The 18,892-nt window shown below is 52.9% G+C and overlaps 1 long non-coding RNA gene across 1 annotated transcript in view; it reads right to left on the bottom strand.

Moving 5' to 3' along the window:
- Positions 1-5,892: 5,892 nt before the first annotated feature.
- Positions 5,893-18,892, bottom strand: part of LOC119962350 — a 43,710-nt gene continuing 30,710 nt past the window's right edge. The window contains exon 3 of the long non-coding RNA XR_005459836.1: positions 5,893-5,962. This is a non-coding gene — a long non-coding RNA (uncharacterized LOC119962350). The remainder of the gene's footprint in view (positions 5,963-18,892) is intronic.

Below are 18,892 nucleotides of genomic sequence, written 5' to 3'. Positions count from 1 at the left end.
ACTTGGAGGCAGAATGATGGAGGCACATGAAAGGATCAGTGGACCGGGGAGGATTCTTGCCCAAAGACGTGGACACGAAGACATAGGTGACGAAAGAAGAGTTCAACATTGTGTCGAGCCCGGAATTCACTGAGGTGGGAACGTAAGGGTACAAAGCTGAGTCCTTTGCTGAGAACAGCCCGCTTAGTGGGTATGGTGAACACGCGGCAAGGGCTGGGGCCAATGGGGTATGAGGGATTGGGACTGGTGGAGGGTCTGGGATGGGCAGTGGTGTTGACACTGGGCCAATGGGGTACGAGGGATTGGGACTGGTGGAGGGCCTGGGATGGGCAGTGGTGTTGACACTGGGCAAATGGGGTACGAGGGATTGAGACTGGTGGAGGGTCTGGGATGGGCTGTGGTGTTGACACTGGGCAAATGGGGTACGAGGGATTGGGACTGGTGGAGGGTCTGGGATGGGCAGTGGTGTTGACACTGGGCAAATGGGGTACGAGGGATTGAGACTGGTGGAGGGTCTGGGATGGGCAGTGGTGTTGACACTGGGCCAATGGGGTACGAGGGATTGGGACTGGTGGAGGGTCTGGGATGGGCAGTGGTGTTGACACTGGGCCAATGGGGTACGAGGGATTGAGACTGGTGGAGGGTCTGGGATGGGCAGTGGTGTTGACACTGGGCAAATGGGGTACGAGGGATTGGACTGGTGGAGGTTCTGGGATGGCAGTGGTGTTGACACTGGGCCAATGGGGTACGAGGGATTGAGACTGGTGGAGGGTCTGGGATGGGCAGTGGTGTTGACACTGGGCAAATGGGGTACGAGGGATTGGGACTGGTGGAGGGCCTGGGATGGGCAGTGGTGTTGACACTGGGCAAATGGGGTACGAGGGATTGGGACTGGTGGAGGGTCTGGGATGGGCAGTGGTGTTGACACTGGGCAAATGGGGTACGAGGGATTGGGACTGGTGGAGGGTCTGGGATGGGCAGTGGTGTTGATGAGTTGCTGAAGCTTGTATTCTGCAAGAAACAGGAAAAGATTCTTGTTAAGGCTTCGAATGATGCGAAGGATGAAATGAAACTGGGGACAGGGACAGCTTTGGGAGAGAGTAAGATGGTGCTGCTGGAGAGAGATGTTGAGTGTCTTCATGTGGAGCCGGATGGCACTGAGTGTGGCTTTCAGGATGCAGCGAGAGCAGCAGTTGGAAGAATGTTGTATATCCTGGAAGTACCTGTAATCCTGGAGGTTACATCCAGGGTGGAATTTAAGTTGAAATCCCCGTGGGGACCCTGGGGCTATGAGGCAGCAGTGCTAACCACTGTGCCACCCCTGGGAAACTCCATCATAAATATTCCTCTAGTCTGAAAAACAACTGTTTACCACTATTCTCTGATTCCTGCCACTCAGCCAATTTTATATCCATGTTCTCAGTGTCCCTTTAATTCTTTAAGCTTTGTGTCTCGCACAGGGACATTGTCTTATTCCTATATTGCAAGATGCTAAAAGAGCTCCTCTCCCAAATCTGTTAACTCTCATTGTGGTGTACTGTACTCAGCAGGTTATTTACCGCCTTAAGCTCAAAGTGTTGGGTCTCTATATTTTAGAGCTGTTACAGCACCCTGGGCGAGTTGGATTGGATTGGATTTGTTTATTGTCACGTGTACCGAGGTACAGTGAAAAGTATTTTTCTGCAAGCAGCTCAACAGATCATTCAGTACATGGGAAGGAAAGGGAATAAAAGAAAATACATAATAGGGCAATACAAGATGTACAGTGTAACTACATAAGCACTGGCATCGGGTGAAGCATACAGGGTGTAGTGTTAATGTCAGTCCATAAGAGGGTCATTTAGGAGTCTGGTGACAGTGGGGAAGAAGCTGTTTCTGAGTCTGTTTGTGCGTGTTCTCAGACTTCTGTATCTCCTGCCCGATGGAAGAAGTTGGAAAAGTGAGTAAGCCGGGTGGGAGGGGTCTTTAATTATGCTGCCCACTTTCCCCAGGCAGCGGGAGGTGTAGATGGAGTCAATGGATGGGAGGCAGGTTTGTGTGATGGACTCGGCGGTATTCACGACTCTCTGAAGTTCCTTGCGGTCCTGGGCCGAGCAGTTGCCATACCAGGCTGTGATGCAGCCTGAAAGGATGCTTTCTATGGTGCATCTGTAAAAGTTGGTAAGGGTTAATGTGGACATGCCGAATTTCCTTAGTTTCCTGAGCAAGTATAGGCGCTGTTGTGCTTTCTTGGTGATAGCGTCGATGTGAGTGGACCAGGACAGATTTTTGGAGATGTGCACCCCTAGGAATTTGAAACTGCTAACCATCTCCACCTCAGCCCCGTTGATGCTGACAGGGGTGTGTACAGTACTTTGCTTCCTGAAGTCAATAACCAGCTCTTTAGTTTTGCTGGCATTGAGGGAGAGATTGTTGTCGCTACACCACTCCACTAGGTTCTCTATCTCCCTCCTGTATTCTGACTCGTCGTTATTCGAGATCCAGGCCCACTATGGTCGTATCGTCATCAAATTTGTAGATGGAGTTGGAACAAAGTTTTGCCACGCAGTCGTGTGTGTACAGGGAGTAGAGTAGGGGGCTAAGTACGCAGCCTTGCGGGGCACCGGTATTGAGGACTATTGTGGAGGAGGTGTTGTTGTTCATTCTTACTGATTGTGGTCTGTTGGTCAGAAAGTCGAGGATCCAGTTGCAGAGTGGAGAGCCAAGTCCTAGGTTTTGGAGCTTTGATATGAGCTTGGCTGGGATTATGGTGTTGAAGGCGGAGCTGTAGTCAATAAATAGGAGTCTGATGTAGGAGTCGTTGTTTTATGCGATGCTCTAGGGATGAGTGTAGGGCCAGGGAAATGCGTCTGATGTGGACCGGTTGCGATGGTATGCGAATCGAAGTGGGTCAAGGCGTTCCGGGAGTATGGAGGTGATGTGCTTCATGATCAGCCTCTCGAAGCACTTCATTATAACTGACGTCAGGGCCACCGGGCGGTAGTCATTGAGGCATGTTGCCTGGTTCTTCTTTGGCACCGGTATGATGGTGGTCTTCTTGAAGCAGGTGGGGACCTCGGAGTGGAGTAGGGACAGGTTAAAGATGTCTGTGAATACCTCTGCCAGTTGGTCCGCGCAGGCTCTGAGTGCACGACCAGGGATCCCGTCCGGGCCCGTCGCCTTCCGTGGGTTCACTTTCAGGAAGGCTGATCTGACTTCGGAAGCTGTGATGGTGGGTATGGGTGAATTCTGGGCTGCTGGGGCACTCGACAGCGGATTGTTGGTTACCTGCTCGAAACCGAGCATAGAATGCATCGAGTGTACGGTTACTTCCAGCCCCACAGACCCCAGAGGCCCAACACAATTCAATTAACCAATTAATTTGTGTATTTTCCTGAGATCTTTAACCCGTAACTGCTTCAGTAAGTTGCAGGCACCAGATTTATAAGTAAAATACTAACAGGCTGTTTATTTATAACAAGAGTAAGAGATGAACATATAATGGAAATAATGGAACAAACATACAGTAGGGGTAGGAAAAGGATTAGAATAGCGGGAATTGAAGGAAGAGGTTTGAGATGAATCTCCGCTGCTGAGGTTGTGTCTGTAGGTGCCGATCTTCACCAAATGCAACCCTCGGGGGAATTGATTTAAACAGGAGATTCAGGTTGGTGCAATTCAATCCTTCATCCACCAGATGGAGCTTTACACTGGGATTTCAGGTTGATGAAATGTTTTTCTATTATTTGTTCGAGGGACGTGGGCGTTGCAGGCTGTCCCAGTATTTATTGCCCACCCCTAGTTGCCCTTGACAGGCAATTAAGAGTTAACCAGATTGCTGTGGGCCTAGAGTCACATATAGGCCAGACACGGTAAGGAAGGAGTGGAATGTCTAAGACTCAGAAACGCTGGGAAGAAGGGGGCGAGCGTGGCCATTGAGTGACCGGCTTAGCTCCGCAGCAGGGAAGATGGTGGAGGCCGGACCCTCTCACAGGGCAGACTTTGACCGAGGTGATGGCTGGAGAGTTTGCGAGGCGGTTCGCTAAGCAGGTGGAGGTGATGCGTAAGGAGATGATGTCAGCGATGAAGTAGCTGGTGGAGGAGGTAATGGGCCCGGTGAAAGTGGCGGTGTTGAAGACATTGGCCGAGGTATTGGAGCAAGGAGAGAAGCTGAAGGGGCTGGAGGAGGCTCTGTCGCAACATAGTGACCATTCAATCATGGCTGATATTTTTCTCATTCCCATTCTCCTGCCTTCTGTCCATAACCCCTGATCCCCTTATTAATCAAGACCCTATCTATCTCTGTCTCAAAGACACTCAGTGATTTGGCCTCCACAGCCTTCTGCGGCAAAGAGTTCCACAGATTCCCCACCCTCTGGCTGAAGAAATTCCTTCTCATCTCTGTTTTAAAGGATCGTCCCTTTAGTTTGCGATTGTGTCCTCTGGTTCTAGTTTTTCCTACAAGTGGAAATATCCTCTCCATGTCTACTCTATCCAGACCTCGCAGTATCATAGAACATAGAACAGTACAGCACAGAACAGGCCCTTCGGCCCTCGATGTTGTGCCGAACAATGATCACCCTACTTAAACCCACGTAACCCGTATCCCAACAATCCCCCCATTAACCTTACACTACGGGCAATTTAGCATGGCCAATCCACCTAACCTGCACATCTTTGGACTGTGGGAGGAAACCGGAGCACCTGGAGGAAACCCACGCACACACGGGGAGGACGTGCAGACTCCACACAGACAGTGACCCAGCCGGGAATCGAACCTGGGACCCTGGAGCTGTGAAGCATTGATGCTAACCACCATGCTACCGTGAGGCCCCTAAATGAGGAGGTTTCAATCAGATCCCCCCTCATCCTTCTAAACTCCAGCTAGTACAGACCCAGAGTCCTCAACCGTTCCTCATACGACAAGCTCCTCATTCCAGGGATCATTCTTGTGAACCTCCTCTGGACCCTTTCCAAGGCCAGCACATCCTTCCTTAGATACGGGGTCCAAAACTGCTCACAATACTCCCTGAGGGGGGTGATGGAGGGGTCTACAATTCTTGAAGTTGTTGCTGCTCAATGTGAACGGGGGGGAGGGGGGTTAGTTTTTGGTTTATGAGACTATGTTTGAGGTTTTATATTGTTGGATGCTTGGATTTGTTTATTGTCACGTGTACCGAGGTACAGTGAAAAGTATTTTTATGCAAGCAGCTCAACAGATCATTAAGTCCATGAAAAGAAAAGGAAATAAAAAGAAAATACATAATAGGGCAACACAAGGTACACAATATTGTTGGGGTTGTTCAATATTGTTGAAAGTTTTTTTTTCTTTGTTTGGCAAAAATGATGAAAATGATGGTGAATAAAAGTATTTTTTTAATAAAGAATGCAAATAGTCAAGGCTCCAGCACTCCACTTATTCCATCCTGTGTCAATTTGAAAGTACAATTATCACTGTGGGTTGTTGCCTGCCTATTAAGCAATCTTTAATATAGGCTAATATATTACTGCCAACTCCACTCCTTGTCGTGTGTATTATTAACCTTTTAAATAACTGTCAATGTTGGCACAGTCCAGAGGACTGCTTTGCCCTTTGAGAGGACTGGTGGTGGTATAACCTGAGGGTCACCACTCCTCAGCCGAGGGCCAAGGTAGAGAAGGTGGAGCCTTCCTCAGTAACCCCAGCCGGTACGGGAATTGAACCCACGCTGCTGGCCTCGCTCTGCATCACAAACCAGCTCGCCAGCCAACGGAGCATTCTCTGACTATTAAAGTGCATCATGAAGGCTTCCTGAATTATAAATTCTGGCAGTTCTCCAGCATCTGATGTTAGGAGTCAAAGGAGATCTGTAAATTCAGCTGTCCTATTCCCATCGGGGGGGGGGGCTCTTTAAAATCCTGGTGTATTTGCCACTTACTTGGATGAGCGAGGCGTGTCGTCTGCCCATCCTCCCTGCCGGCGGGCAGGTTTGCTCGAGGAACCCTGCAACAAACACAAAGCGGTTTCATAAACTGAGTTCCCCATCAGAGCACAATGCAACAAGAGTCAGTGTGTGTGTAACTATACCCCAGGGGGAGTCAGTGTGTGTGTAACTGTACCCCAGGGGGAGTCAGTGTGTGTGTAACTGTACCCCAGGGGGAGTCAGTGTGTGTAACTGTACCCCAGGGGGAGTCAGTGTGTGTAACTGTACCCCAGGGGGAGTCAGTGTGTGTAACTGTACCCCAGGGGGAGTCAGTGTGTGTAACTGTACCCCAGGGAGAGTCAGTGTGTGTGTAACTGTACCCCAGGGGGAGTCAGTGTGTGTAACTGTACCCCAGGGGGAGTCAGTGTGTGTAACTGTACCCCAGGGGGAGTCAGTGTGTGTAACTGTACCCCAGGGGGAGTCAGTGTGTGTGTAACTGTACCCCAGGGGGAGTCAGTGTGTGTAACTGTACCCCAGGGAGAGTCAGTGTGTGGTGTAACTGTACCCCAGGGGGAGTCAGTGTGTGTGTAACTGTACCCCAGGGGGAGTCAGTGTGTGTAACTGTACCCCAGGGAGAGTCAGTGTGTGGTGTAACTGTACCCCAGGGGGAGTCAGTGTGTGTGTAACTGTACCCCAGGGGGAGTCAGTGTGTGTAACTGTACCCCAGGGGGAGTCAGTGTGTGTAACTGTACCCCAGGGGGAGTCAGTGTGTGTGTAACTGTACCCCAGGGGGAGTCAGTGTGTGTGTAACTGTACCCCAGGGGGAGTCAGTGTGTGTAACTGTACCCCAGGGGGAGTCAGTGTGTGTAACTGTACCCCAGGGGGAGTCAGTGTGTGTGTAACTGTACCCCAGGGGGAGTCAGTGTGTGTAACTGTACCCCAGGGGGTGTCAGTGTGTGTGTAACTATACCCCAGGGGGAGTCAGTGTGTGTAACTGTACCCCAGGGGGAGTCAGTGTGTGTAACTGTACCCCAGGGGGAGTCAGTGTGTGTAACTGTACCCCAGGGAGAGTCCGAAGTGTGTGTAACTGTACCCCAGGGGGAGTCAGTGTGTGTAACTGTACCCCAGGGGGAGTCAGTGTGTGGTGTAACTGTACCCCAGGGGGAGTCAGTGTGTGTAACTGTACCCCAGGGGGAGTCAGTGTGTGTAACTGTACCCCAGGGGGAGTCAGTGTGTGTAACTGTACCCCAGGGGGAGTCAGTGTGTGTAACTGTACCCCAGGGGGAGTCAGTGTGTGTAACTGTACCCCAGGGGGAGTCAGTGTGTGGTGTAACTGTACCCCAGGGGGAGTCAGTGTGTGTAACTGTACCCCAGGGGGGAGTCAGTGTGTGTAACTGTACCCCAGGGGGAGTCAGTGTGTGTAACTGTACCCCATGGGGAGTAAGTGTGTGTGTAACTGTACCCCAGGGGGAGTCAGTGTGTGTAACTGTACCCCAGGGGGAGTCAGTGTGTGTAACTGTGCCCCAGGGGGAGTCAGTGTGTGTAACTGTACCCCAGGGGGAGTCAGTGTGTGTAACTGTACCCCAGGGGGAGTCCGTGTGTGTGTAACTGTACCCCAGGGGGAGTCAGTGTGTGTGTAACTGTACCCCAGGGGGAGTCAGTGTGTGTAACTGTACCCCAGGGGGAGTCAGTGTGTGTAACTGTACCCCAGGGGGAGTCAGTGTGTGTGTAACTGTACCCCAGGGGGAGTCAGTGTGTGTGTAACTGTACCCCAGGGGGAGTCAGTGTGTGTAACTGTACCCCAGGGGGAGTCAGTGTGTGTAACTGTACCCCAGGGAGAGTCAGTGTGTGTAACTGTACCCCAGGGAGAGTCAGTGTGTGTAATTGTACCCCAGGGGGAGTCAGTGTGTGTAACTCTACCCCAGGGAGAGTCAGTGTGTGTAACTGTACCCCAGGGGGAGTCAGTATGTGTGTGTAACTGTACCCCAGGGGGAGTCAGTGTGTGTGTAACTGTACCCCAGGGGGAGTCAGTGTGTGTAACTGTACCCCAGGGGGACTCAGTATGTGTGTGTAACTGTACCCCAGGGGGAGTCAGTATGTGTGTAACTGTACCCCAGGGGGAGTCAGTGTGTGTAACTGTACCCCAGGGGGAGTCAGTGTGTGTAACTGTACCCCAGGGGGAGTCCGTGTGTGTGTAACTGTACCCCAGGGGGAGTCAGTGTGTGTAACTGTACCCCAGGGAGAGTCAGTGTGTGTAACTGTACCCCAGGGGGAGTCAGTGTGTGTAACTCTACCCCAGGGAGAGTCAGTGTGTGTAACTGTACCCCAGGGGGAGTCAGTATGTGTGTGTAACTGTACCCCAGGGGGAGTCAGTGTGTGTGTAACTGTACCCCAGGGGGAGTCAGTGTGTGTAACTGTACCCCAGGGGGAGTCAGTATGTGTGTGTAACTGTACCCCAGGGGGAGTCAGTATGTGTGTAACTGTACCCCAGGGGGAGTCAGTGTGTGTAACTGTACCCCAGGGGGAGTCAGTGTGTGTGTAACTGTACCCCAGGGGGAGTCAGTGTGTGTGTAACTGTACCCCAGGGGGAGTCAGTATGTGTGTGTAACTGTACCCCAGGGGGAGTCAGTATGTGTGTAACTGTACCCCAGGGGGAGTCAGTATGTGTGTAACTGTACCCCAGGGGGAGTCAGTGTGTGTAACTGTACCCCAGGGGGAGTCAGTGTGTGGTGTAACTGTACCCCAGGGGGAGTCAGTGTGTGTAACTGTACCCCAGGGGGAGTCAGTGTGTGTAACTGTACCCCAGGGGGAGTCAGTGTGTGTGTAACTGTGCCCCAGGGGGTGTCCGTGTGTGTAACTGTACCCCAGGGGGAGTCAGTGTGTGTAACTGTACCCCAGGGGGAGTCAGTGTGTGTAACTGTACCCCAGGGGGAGTCAGTGAGTGTAACTGTATCCCAGGGGGAGTCAGTGTGTGTAACTGTACCCCAGGGGGAGTCAGTGTGTGTAACTGTACCCCAGGGGGAGTCAGTGTGTGTAACTGTACCCCAGGGGGAGTCAGTGTGTGTAACTGTACCCCAGGGGGAGTCAGTGTGTGTGTAACTGTACCCCAGGGGGAGTCAGTGTGTGTAACTGTACCCCTAGGGGAGTCAGTGTGTGTAACTGTACCCCAGGGGGAGTCAGTATGTGTGTAACTGTATCCCAGGGGGAGTCAGTGTGTGTGTAACTGTATCCCAGGGGGAGTCAGTGTGTGTAACTGTACCCCAGGGGGAGTCAGTGTGTGTAACTGTACCCCAGGGGGAGTCAGTGTGTGTGTAACTGTACCCCAGGGGGAGTCAGTATGTGTGTAACTGTACCCCAGGGGGAGTCAGTGTGTGTAACTGTACCCCAGGGGGAGTCAGTGTGTGTGTAACTGTACCCCTGGGGGAGTCAGTGTGTGTAACTGTACCCCAGGGGGAGTCAGTATGTGTGTAACTGTACCCCAGGGGGAGTCAGTATGTGTGTAACTGTATCCCAGGGGGAGTCAGTGTGTGTGTAACTGTACCCCAGGGGGAGTCAGTGTGTGTAACTGTACCCCAGGGGGAGTCAGTGTGTGTAACTGTACCCCAGGGGGAGTCAGTGTGTGTAACTGTACCCCAGGGGGAGTCAGTGTGTGTGTAACTGTACCCCAGGGGGAGTCAGTGTGTGTAACTGTACCCCAGGGGGAGTCAGTATGTGTGTAACTGTACCCCAGGGGGAGTCAGTGTGTGTAACTGTGCCCCAGGGGGAGTCAGTGTGTGTAACTGTACCCCAGGGAGAGTCAGTGTGTGTGTAACTGTACCCCAGGGGGAGTCAGTGTGTGTAACTGTACCCCAGGGGGAGTCAGTGTGTGTGTAACTGTACCCCTGGGGGAGTCAGTGTGTGTAACTGTACCCCAGGGGGAGTCAGTGTGTGTAACTGTGCCCCAGGGGGAGTCAGTGTGTGTAACTGTGCCCCAGGGGGAGTCAGTGTGTGTAACTGTGCCCCAGGGGGAGTCAGTGTGTGTAACTGTACCCCAGGGAGAGTCAGTGTGTGTAACTGTGCCCCAGGGGGAGTCAGTGTGTGTAACTGTACCCCAGGGAGAGTCAGTGTGTCTGTAACTGTATCCCAGTTGGAGTCAGTGTGTGTGTAACTGTACCCCAGGGAGAGTCAGTGTGTGTAACAGTGCCCCAGGGGGAGTCAGTGTGTGTAACTGTACCCCAGGGAGAGTCAGTGTGTGTAACTGTACCCCAGGGGGAGTCAGTGTGTGTAACTGTACCCCAGGGGGAGTCAGTGTGTGTAACTGTACCCCAGGGAGAGTCAGTGTGTGGTGTAACTGTACCCCAGGGGGAGTCAGTGTGTGGTGTAACTGTGCCCCAGGGGGAGTCAGTGTGTGTAACTGTACCCCAGGGGGAGTCAGTGTGTGTAACTGTACCGCAGGGGGAGTCAGTATGTGTGTAACTGACGGAGGTACTGATCACGATGAGGGAGGCGATGAAAGTGGAGTTCCAGGAGGGGTCGAGGTGACGGTGACGGAGGTGTTGGTCGCCATGTAGATGATGGTGAGCAGCTGGGACGGACACAGAATCCAGGTATACCAGGAGATTGGGGCAGACCTGGAAAAGCCCAGCGCCAAATTAAACCAGGCGAAATCGACCCTGTACAAAAGCAGAGTGAAATTTGCAATGCAGTTCCCAATCAGGCTCTGGGTCACGTTCCTATACAAGGAACATAATTTCAACTCCCTGGCAGAGGCAGATGAGTGAGAGTGGACAAAGAGCCTGGACAAGGGGCAGGCAAGGCAGCACTAAGAACAAAGCACAGGAGGAACAAGGATGGACGTATACAATGTTTGTGTGGGACAGTACTGCCTTGCTTTGAACAGACATGTCAGAGCACAGGGAAAGGCAAGGACAGCGGAAAGCGGCAGGGGGTGAAGTGGAGACAGAGGGAATAGCTATCTAATGGGCATAGTGAGGGGGTGCGATCAGCCCCGGGAGGGGGGACCACCACACTAACGAGGAAAGCTAGCGCTTGGAAGCATGAAAGCAATGGGGCTGCAGCGCACCTCCCACAGGGAGGGAGAGACTTGGGGGGGGGGGGGGGGGGGGGGGCAGGACACGGAATAGAACTGTATACAGGACCCGCTGACGGACCAATCATTTCCCAGTACTGGAAAAAGACAGGCATGGTTAGAGAACTGGGACGTTTATGGAGCAGATGGGGCTGCAGACCCATTGGTGGTTCATGGTTAGAGAACTGGGACGTTTATGGAGCAGATGGGGCTGCAGACCCATTGGTGGTTCATGGACCCGGGAGGAGGAATTCTCGTTCTTTTCACCGTTGCACAAGGTATATACACATTCCGACCTCTTTGCAGTGGGGAAATCGGTGTTCCCAGATATAGTGAGAGTGGAATATTCAGGGAGAGTAATCCCCGCCCACGCTCCACAGGGATGTGAGGTTGGAGACGGGCCATACCCAGCACCCTACATACAGGCTGGACATGGACATCTTTTTTTAAAAATAATTTTTATTGGAATTTTTTACAGAAAATATAAAAATATAACAAGTAATAATATGCAACTAACTGCCCCATAACACCCACAAATCCCCCCAAACCGTAACATCACATGTATCGCACTCCCACCACCCCACCCCCAACAAGAAAACTTAAACATAAATTAAAGTTAAATAAATCAAATTTAAATAAAATAAACATAGTCATCGTCCCCTCCCACCCCCACCACCCACCACCTCCCCCCCACCTTATCTCCTGTCCACCTCCAGAAGCTCTCCCACCAGTCTCTCCCTCTCCTTCCTCTCCCTCCTTTCCCTGTGGGCCCGGATGGAGATCAGCTCCCCCTGGATCACTGCTTTCAGAGCCTCCCAGACCATCCCCACCTGGACCTCCCCCGTATCATTGGTAACCAGATACCCATCAATGCTTCTCCGAACCCTCTTACACACCTCCTCCTCCGCCAGCATCCCCACATCCAGGCGCCAGAGCGGGAGCTGGTCCCGCGCCTCCCCCATCTCCAGATCAACCCAGTGCAGGGCATGGTCCGAAATCGCTATGGCCGAATACTCGGCATCCTGCACCCTCGGGATCAATCCCCTGCTCAGGACAAAAAAGTGTATCCGGGAATAAACCCTATGGACGTGAGAGAAAAAGGAATACTCCCGCTCTCTCGGCCTCCCAAACCTCCAGGGATCCACCCCTCCCATCTGGTCCATGAATCCCCTCAGTACTTTGGCCGCCGCCGGTCTCCTACCCGTCCTTGAACTGGACCGGTCCAGTGGGGGATCCAGCACTGTGTTAAAGTCTCCCCCCATGATCAGGCCCCCTGCCTCCAGGTCCGGGATGCGGCCCAACAAGCGCCTCATGAAGCCAGCATCATCCCAATTCGGGGCATATACGTTCACCAGCACCACCTTCTCTCCCTGCAGCCTACCCTTCACCATGATATATCTGCCCTCCTTGTCCGACACCACCTCAGCCGCCTCAAACGCCATCCTCTTCCCCACCAGAATCGCCACCCCCCGGTTCTTTGTGTCCAATCCTGAATGATAAACCTGCCCCACCCACCCCTTCCTCAGACGGACCTGGTCCGCCACCTTTAGGTGGGTCTCCTGGGGCATAGCCACGTCCGCCTTCAACCCCCTTAGATGGGAAAACACCCTGGTTCTCTTAACCGGCCCGTTCAGCCCCCTCACGTTCCAGGTAATCAGTCGGATCAGAGGGCAACCCGCCCCCCTCCCCCGCCGACTAGCCATAGCTTGGCAGATGTTCGCCCCAGGCCAGCACACCCCGCTCGACCCGTTCCCCATGGCGATAACGCCTCTCCTCTTCCCCCCCGGCCCCCATCGGCTCCTTCCTAGTTGTTCCAGCAGCAACCCGGTACCACCCCCCCCCCCCCCCCCCCCCCCCCCAGGCTAGGACCCCTCCTAGCCGCAACGCACCCTCCATGGTACTTCCGTGAGTCAGCTGACTTCTGCTGACCCTGGCTGCTCCCGCCAAAACCCATCAACTCCCGTCATGGGGTCATCCCCCTCTTGCCACACCTCCTTGGCACCACTGCAGCGCGGGAAAGAAAACCAGTAGGGGCCCCGCCCCCACCGCAAGCTCCACCCCCCCTGCCCCGCAGCGCGGGAAACCAGAGGAAAGCCCACGCTTTCACACTGCCATACCCCACCCTTCTGACGCAGTTCCCCAAAATCCAGTTTCACCTCAATCCCCAGCCCCGTACAGAAGAGAACATATAGAACACAAACCCCCAACACTCCCCACCTACCCCACAACCATACCCAACAAACAAACCCACCCGTAAACAGAGCAAACAGAAAACCAGCATACATAACACACATGTCGTAGTTAAAAAAGTTGAAACAGTTGAAACAAAACTGCCACAGCGGAAACAACGCCGGCCAAAGTATGTCCCCAGGCCCTAGTTCGAGTCCAGCTTCTCCGCCTGTACAAAGGCCCACGCCTCCTCCGGGGACTCAAAGTAATGGTGCTGGTCCTTGTATGTCACCCACAGGCGCGCAGGCTGCAGCATTCCAAACCTGACCTGCTTGGCATGCAGCACCGCCTTCGTCCGGTTGAACCCGGCCCGCCGCTTAGCCACCTCCGCACTCCAGTCCTGGTAGATCCTCACTACCGAATTCTCCCATTTACTGCTCCTCTCTTTCTTGGCCCAGCGCAGCACACACTCCCGGTCACTGAATCGGTGGAACCGCACCAGCACCGCCCTCGGGGGCTCATTTGCCTTGGGCCTCCTGGCCAGCACTCTGTGCGCTCCCTCAAGCTCCGGGGCACATGGAAGGACCCCGCTCCCATCAACGAGCTCAGCATCGTGGTCACATACACCGGGAGATCCGACCCCTCCAGCCCCTCCGCCAGGCCCAGGATCCTCAGATTCTTTCACCTCGTGCGAACGTCCAGCTCCTCCAAGCGGTCCTGCCACTTTTTATGAAGTGCCTCGTGCAACTCCACTTTCCCAACGAGGACCACGGCCTCCTCCTCCCTCTCAACGGCCTGCTGCTGCAACTCCCGAATAGACTCCTCCTGGGCCGCCTGGGTCCCAAGCAGCTTGTTGGTAGTCGCATTCATGGAGTCCAGCAGCTCAGCCTTCAGCTCAGCAAAACAACGTAGGAGCGAGGCCTGTTGCTCCTGCGCCCACTTCCACCAGTCCTCGGGTGTTGCGCCGGCCGCCATTTTGTTTTCCTTCCCCCGTTTTTTTTGGGGGGGTTGCTGCAGTCTTTTTCTTCTTCCCACTCCGGGTGAGCTCCATATAGTGTGGGGCAAGTTCTTCCAGGCACCTTCCCCCACCGGGATGCGTAAAAACAGCGCCGTTTGGGGCCCTCGAAACGGCCCAAAAGTCCCTAAATAGCGGGAGCTGCCGAACGTGCGGCTTAGCTCCGCAAAGCCGCAACCGGAAGCTCCGGACATGGACCTCTTGGCCGACAAGGTCTTCTGCCAGAAAACATCGCAGGCAATAGGCGAGTATGTTACCAACAACTGGAACAGGTCTCACCTTCCACGTTCTGGGCAGCATTGAAAGCAGTGATCAGAGGAGCGATTATAGCCTATAAGGCTTGTAGAGACAGGGAAGAGAGGGCGGCCAAGCAGCAACTGATCGACTCCATTCTAGAAGTCGACAAAAGATACTCCAAGACCCCGACCATAGAGCTTCTAGCAGAGAGGAAAAAGCTAAAAATGGACTTTAACCTGATATCCACCAGGAGAGCAGTGCACCAACTCTGCCAGATATGGAGGATCTTGTACGAACACAGGGAGAAGGCTGGCCACCTCCTGGCTTACCAGCTCAGAAAGCAGGCAGCCACGAGGGAAATAGCCCAGGGGATGGACAGCAGAGGTGGATTGGCAGAGATGGACTGGTAGCCGAACCAAAAATGGTCAAACAAGCATTTAAGACCTTCTACTGGGGGCTGTACACCTCAGAGACCCCCGACGGGGACTCAGGGATTAAACAGTTCCTCGATGTACTGGGCATGCCAGTCATGGGGGACGCTGGATGGAGAGAGTTGAAAGTCCCAAGAGGTAATGGAGAGCATTGACTCTATGCGGATGGGAAAGGTGCCAGGACCCGATGGATTCCCAGCAGGCATCTATTAAAAAATTTGCACCGGTTCTGGCACCCTATGGGAAATGTTCGCAGAGTCGTCGCTAACAAGGAGCACTTTGCCTCCTATGCTAACACAGGCCACCATATTGCTGATACCCAAGAAAGACAAAGACCTGATGGAATGTGGATCATACAGACCTATTTCGCTGCTTCACGTAGATGCGAAAATACTCACGATAGTCGTGGTTAAGAGACTGGGAGACTGTACCAGAGATGGTCGCAGAGGTCCAGATGGGCTTTGTTAAGGGTAGACTGCTGACTGAGAACATCAGATGGCTGCTGAATGTGATACTGACCCCATCCGGGGAGAGAACACCAGAGGTGATTGTCTCCCTGGACGCAGGAATGGCCTTTGACAGGTTCGAGTGGAAGTACCTCATTGAGGTATTGGAGCAGTTTGGGCTGGGGACAGGGTTCACCGCGTGGGTGAAACTCCTGCCCAACGCCCCCAAGGCGAGCGTACGGACCAACACCACCGGCTCTGAATACTTCCAGCTGCACGGAGGCACTCAGCAGGGATGCCCACTGTCCCCGCTCCTGTTCACCTTGGCTATCGAACCCTTCGCCATCGCTCTATGAGACACGAGAGGCTGGAAGGGTATCCGAAGAGGAGGCAGAGAGCACAGAGTTTCGCTCTATGTGGATGACCTGCTCCTCGACATCTCGGACCCGCACAACGGCCAGAAGGAAACCATGAAGCTCCTGGAAGAGTTTGGGGTTTTCTTGGGCTACAAAGTCAACCTGAGCAAGAGCGAGACATTCCCGATGAACCCAAATGGGGGAGGGATAGAGCTGGAGGTACTACCATTCAAACTAACCCCAAGCAAATTCCGCTACCTGGGAATCCAGATAGCCCACAAGTGGAATCTGACCAGTCTGGCAGAAGTCAAAAGGACCGACAGAGATGGGATGCACTCCCATTCTCCCTGGCGCGGAGGGTGCAGACGATCAAGGTGAACGTACTGCCCAGGTCCCTCTTCCTGTTTAGATCCATACCGATCGACATCCCCAAGGCCACCTTCTCAAGAATAGATAAAATGATTATGGCGTTTGTATGTGTGGTGGTATAACCGAGGTGTCCTCCATGGCCCCCAACTGCGGTAACCACAGGTTCCCCCCAGCTAGACGCCACTTTTAAGAAGTGGAGACAGGATGGGGGGACGCTTGCGATTAGGGTCTGCTACGTGGGGGACAGACTTGCAATCCTGGATGAGTAGACGGAGAGACTGGAACTACTGAACAGACAGGAGCTCCGACATTTGCAAATCAAAAATTTTCACCGCAAGGAGACGACGATGTACCCCAGGGCCACGAGAGACACAATGTTGGAGGAACGGCTGGACGTGGACAGTATGGAGAAGGGGGACTGTGGGAACATAGACGGATTACTTTTATAAAGGGCGGGAACACCACTAGATGGAGCGATACAGAAATGGGAAGACGGACTGGGGACAGCAGTGGGTCGGGGACTCTGGATCGAAGCACTAAGTAGGGCCAACTCCACCTCCTCCTGCACAAAACTCAGCCTCATGCAGGTCAAAGTGGTGCCCAGAGCACACCTGACCAACCCGAATGAACATGTTCTTGCTGGAGGTGGAGGACTTGTGTGAACGGTGCCAGGGAGGCTCTGCCAATCACACCTACATGTTCTGGACAGGCCGCAGACTTGTCGGGTTCTGGGCAGCTTTCTTCGAGGTGCTGTCCAAAGTTGTGGGGGTGAGGATGGAGCCATGCCCAAGGGGTGTTGGACCAGCCAGAACTACTGGAAGAGGGCAGACCAACACCCTGGTTTTTGCTTCCTGAATCGCATGCCGGGGAATCCTGTTCGGCTGGCGATCGGCAGCACCACCCACAGCTGCAGACTGACTGGAATTTCTCCACCCGGAGAAGATCAAATATACCATCCCAGGGTCTGATGAGGGCTCCCACAAAGCCTGGGGACCATTCATCAGCCTGTTTGAGGCCAATAGCGGATAGGAAAGGAGAGGGGCAGACAGGAACAAGTGGCGGGCAGCAAGGGAGCAACCCAGGGAAATATCAGGAGGGGGCATGGGAAAAGAGCGAAGAGGGGGCCATAGGGCCCTCCCTCCAACAAAGCCACAGGGATCGATGCTGGAGTCCTTGAAATGGTGTTGGGGTTATCCAGTTGGTCTCTCACAATCAATACGTTTTCTCACTGGCTTCTGAGAGTCGAGGAAAACCTGTAGCCACTCAACTGCTGAACGTAGAACAACTTAGGAGCAGCTTGTACTCACTTCCAACTTATGCGCTGCCCTTGCAAGCAGTTGAGCCTTATATTTTTCCAAAGCAGCTTTTAACACACTTTTCCAAAGCCATAAACCACTACGTGACCCCGCTAGTCACCACGGTCAAGAGTTTACCAGCTCCTTTAATACTGCTAAATGATGTGTTCCTCTAAACTGCTGTGTTTCCCATTAACCCTTTAACGGGAAGTTAATTTTATAAAACACAAATTCTTCCAGAATGTTCTTGGGCCTTGATGGTGAATAATTTTCTCTGATCAAAGTGTGTATGACAGCACAGAGACTGGGAGTGAGCCAGACTTGCACACACTCTCGCTGCTCTCTTACAGTCTAATGGTTATTTTTAATAATTGCTCTTTAATTTAAAATCCCAATTTATTCTTTTGACTTTAGTTTCTTTTTGCTCAGCGAGTTTGTTTTGTTTTTTTCAAACGCAAATCTTTTTTGAAATTCCTGTATCTTTCGGAAATTAGCTCATTGCTCCCTTGAGCGAAAAATACATGGAAATGCCCCCCCCCCCCCCCACCCCCCATGAAAAGGATGGACAGCCTGGTCTACTGTAACACGTAGATCAGAGGCCAGTGACATATCACAAGTTGCGTCTTCATTTGAGCATATTAATTTCAGATTTTGTTTGCCATTTTAATGTTTATAAAGGTCTTGATATAGAATTGAATATCGTTTATGTAAAGTAAATACGATTTTTAAAATGCTTAAGACGCTTAATTGAAAATGAAATGTAGATCTTATTAGTTTAATGTGATCCTTGCGCCTGCGTTTCCCTGTTGAGTGTTTCGTGTCTGTCATGTATTTGGAGATTTTAAACTGCACACAGACATGTAAGTGAGGGACACAGCACTGACCTTTCACACAGGAACATGGATCCAAATACTGAGAGCGCATTGAACACAATTTTCTCCAACAGCTACACTTCACTGGCCGTGACAGCCAACAGGTCAGATGAAAGGCCCCATGATCACCCTCGGAGCTCCAAGTGCGCTCTGCACATCTTTAACCTTTGATGGCAACAATTTTGCTTCACACAGTGAGAGTCAGTGTGTGTGGGACCCGTACCCCAGTGAGAGTCAGTGTGTGTGGGACCCGTACCCCAGTGAGAGTCAGTGTGTGTGGGACCCGTACCCCAGTGAGAGTCAGTGTGTGTGGGACCCGTACCACAGTGAGAGTCAGTGTGTGTGGGACCCCAGTGAGAGTCAGTGTGTGAGGGACCCTACCCCAGTGAGAGTCAGTGTGTGTGGGACCCGTACCCAGTGAGAGTCAGTGTGTGTGGAATTGTACCCAGTGAGAGTCAGTGTGTGTGAGACCCGTACCCCAGTGAGAGTCAGTGTGTGTGGGACCCGTACCCCAGTGAGAGTCAGTGTGTGTGGGACCCGTACCCCAGTGAGAGTCAGTGTGTGTGGGACCCGTACCCCAGTGAGAGTCAGTGTGTGTGGGATCCGTACCCCAGTGAGAGTCAGTGTGTGTGGGACCCGTACCCCAGTGAGAGTCAGTGTGTGTGGGACCCCTACCCCAGTGAGAGTCAGTGTGTGTGGGTCTGTACCCCAGTGAGAGTCAGTGTGCGTGGGACCCGTACCCCAGTGAGAGT

This window comes from Scyliorhinus canicula, chromosome 2 (assembly GCF_902713615.1).
Source record: "Scyliorhinus canicula chromosome 2, sScyCan1.1, whole genome shotgun sequence".
NCBI classification, from domain to species: Eukaryota; Metazoa; Chordata; class Chondrichthyes; order Carcharhiniformes; family Scyliorhinidae; genus Scyliorhinus; species Scyliorhinus canicula.
The sequence above is the reverse complement of the archived record's forward strand: the minus strand, read 5'-3'. Positions and strand labels throughout refer to the sequence as shown.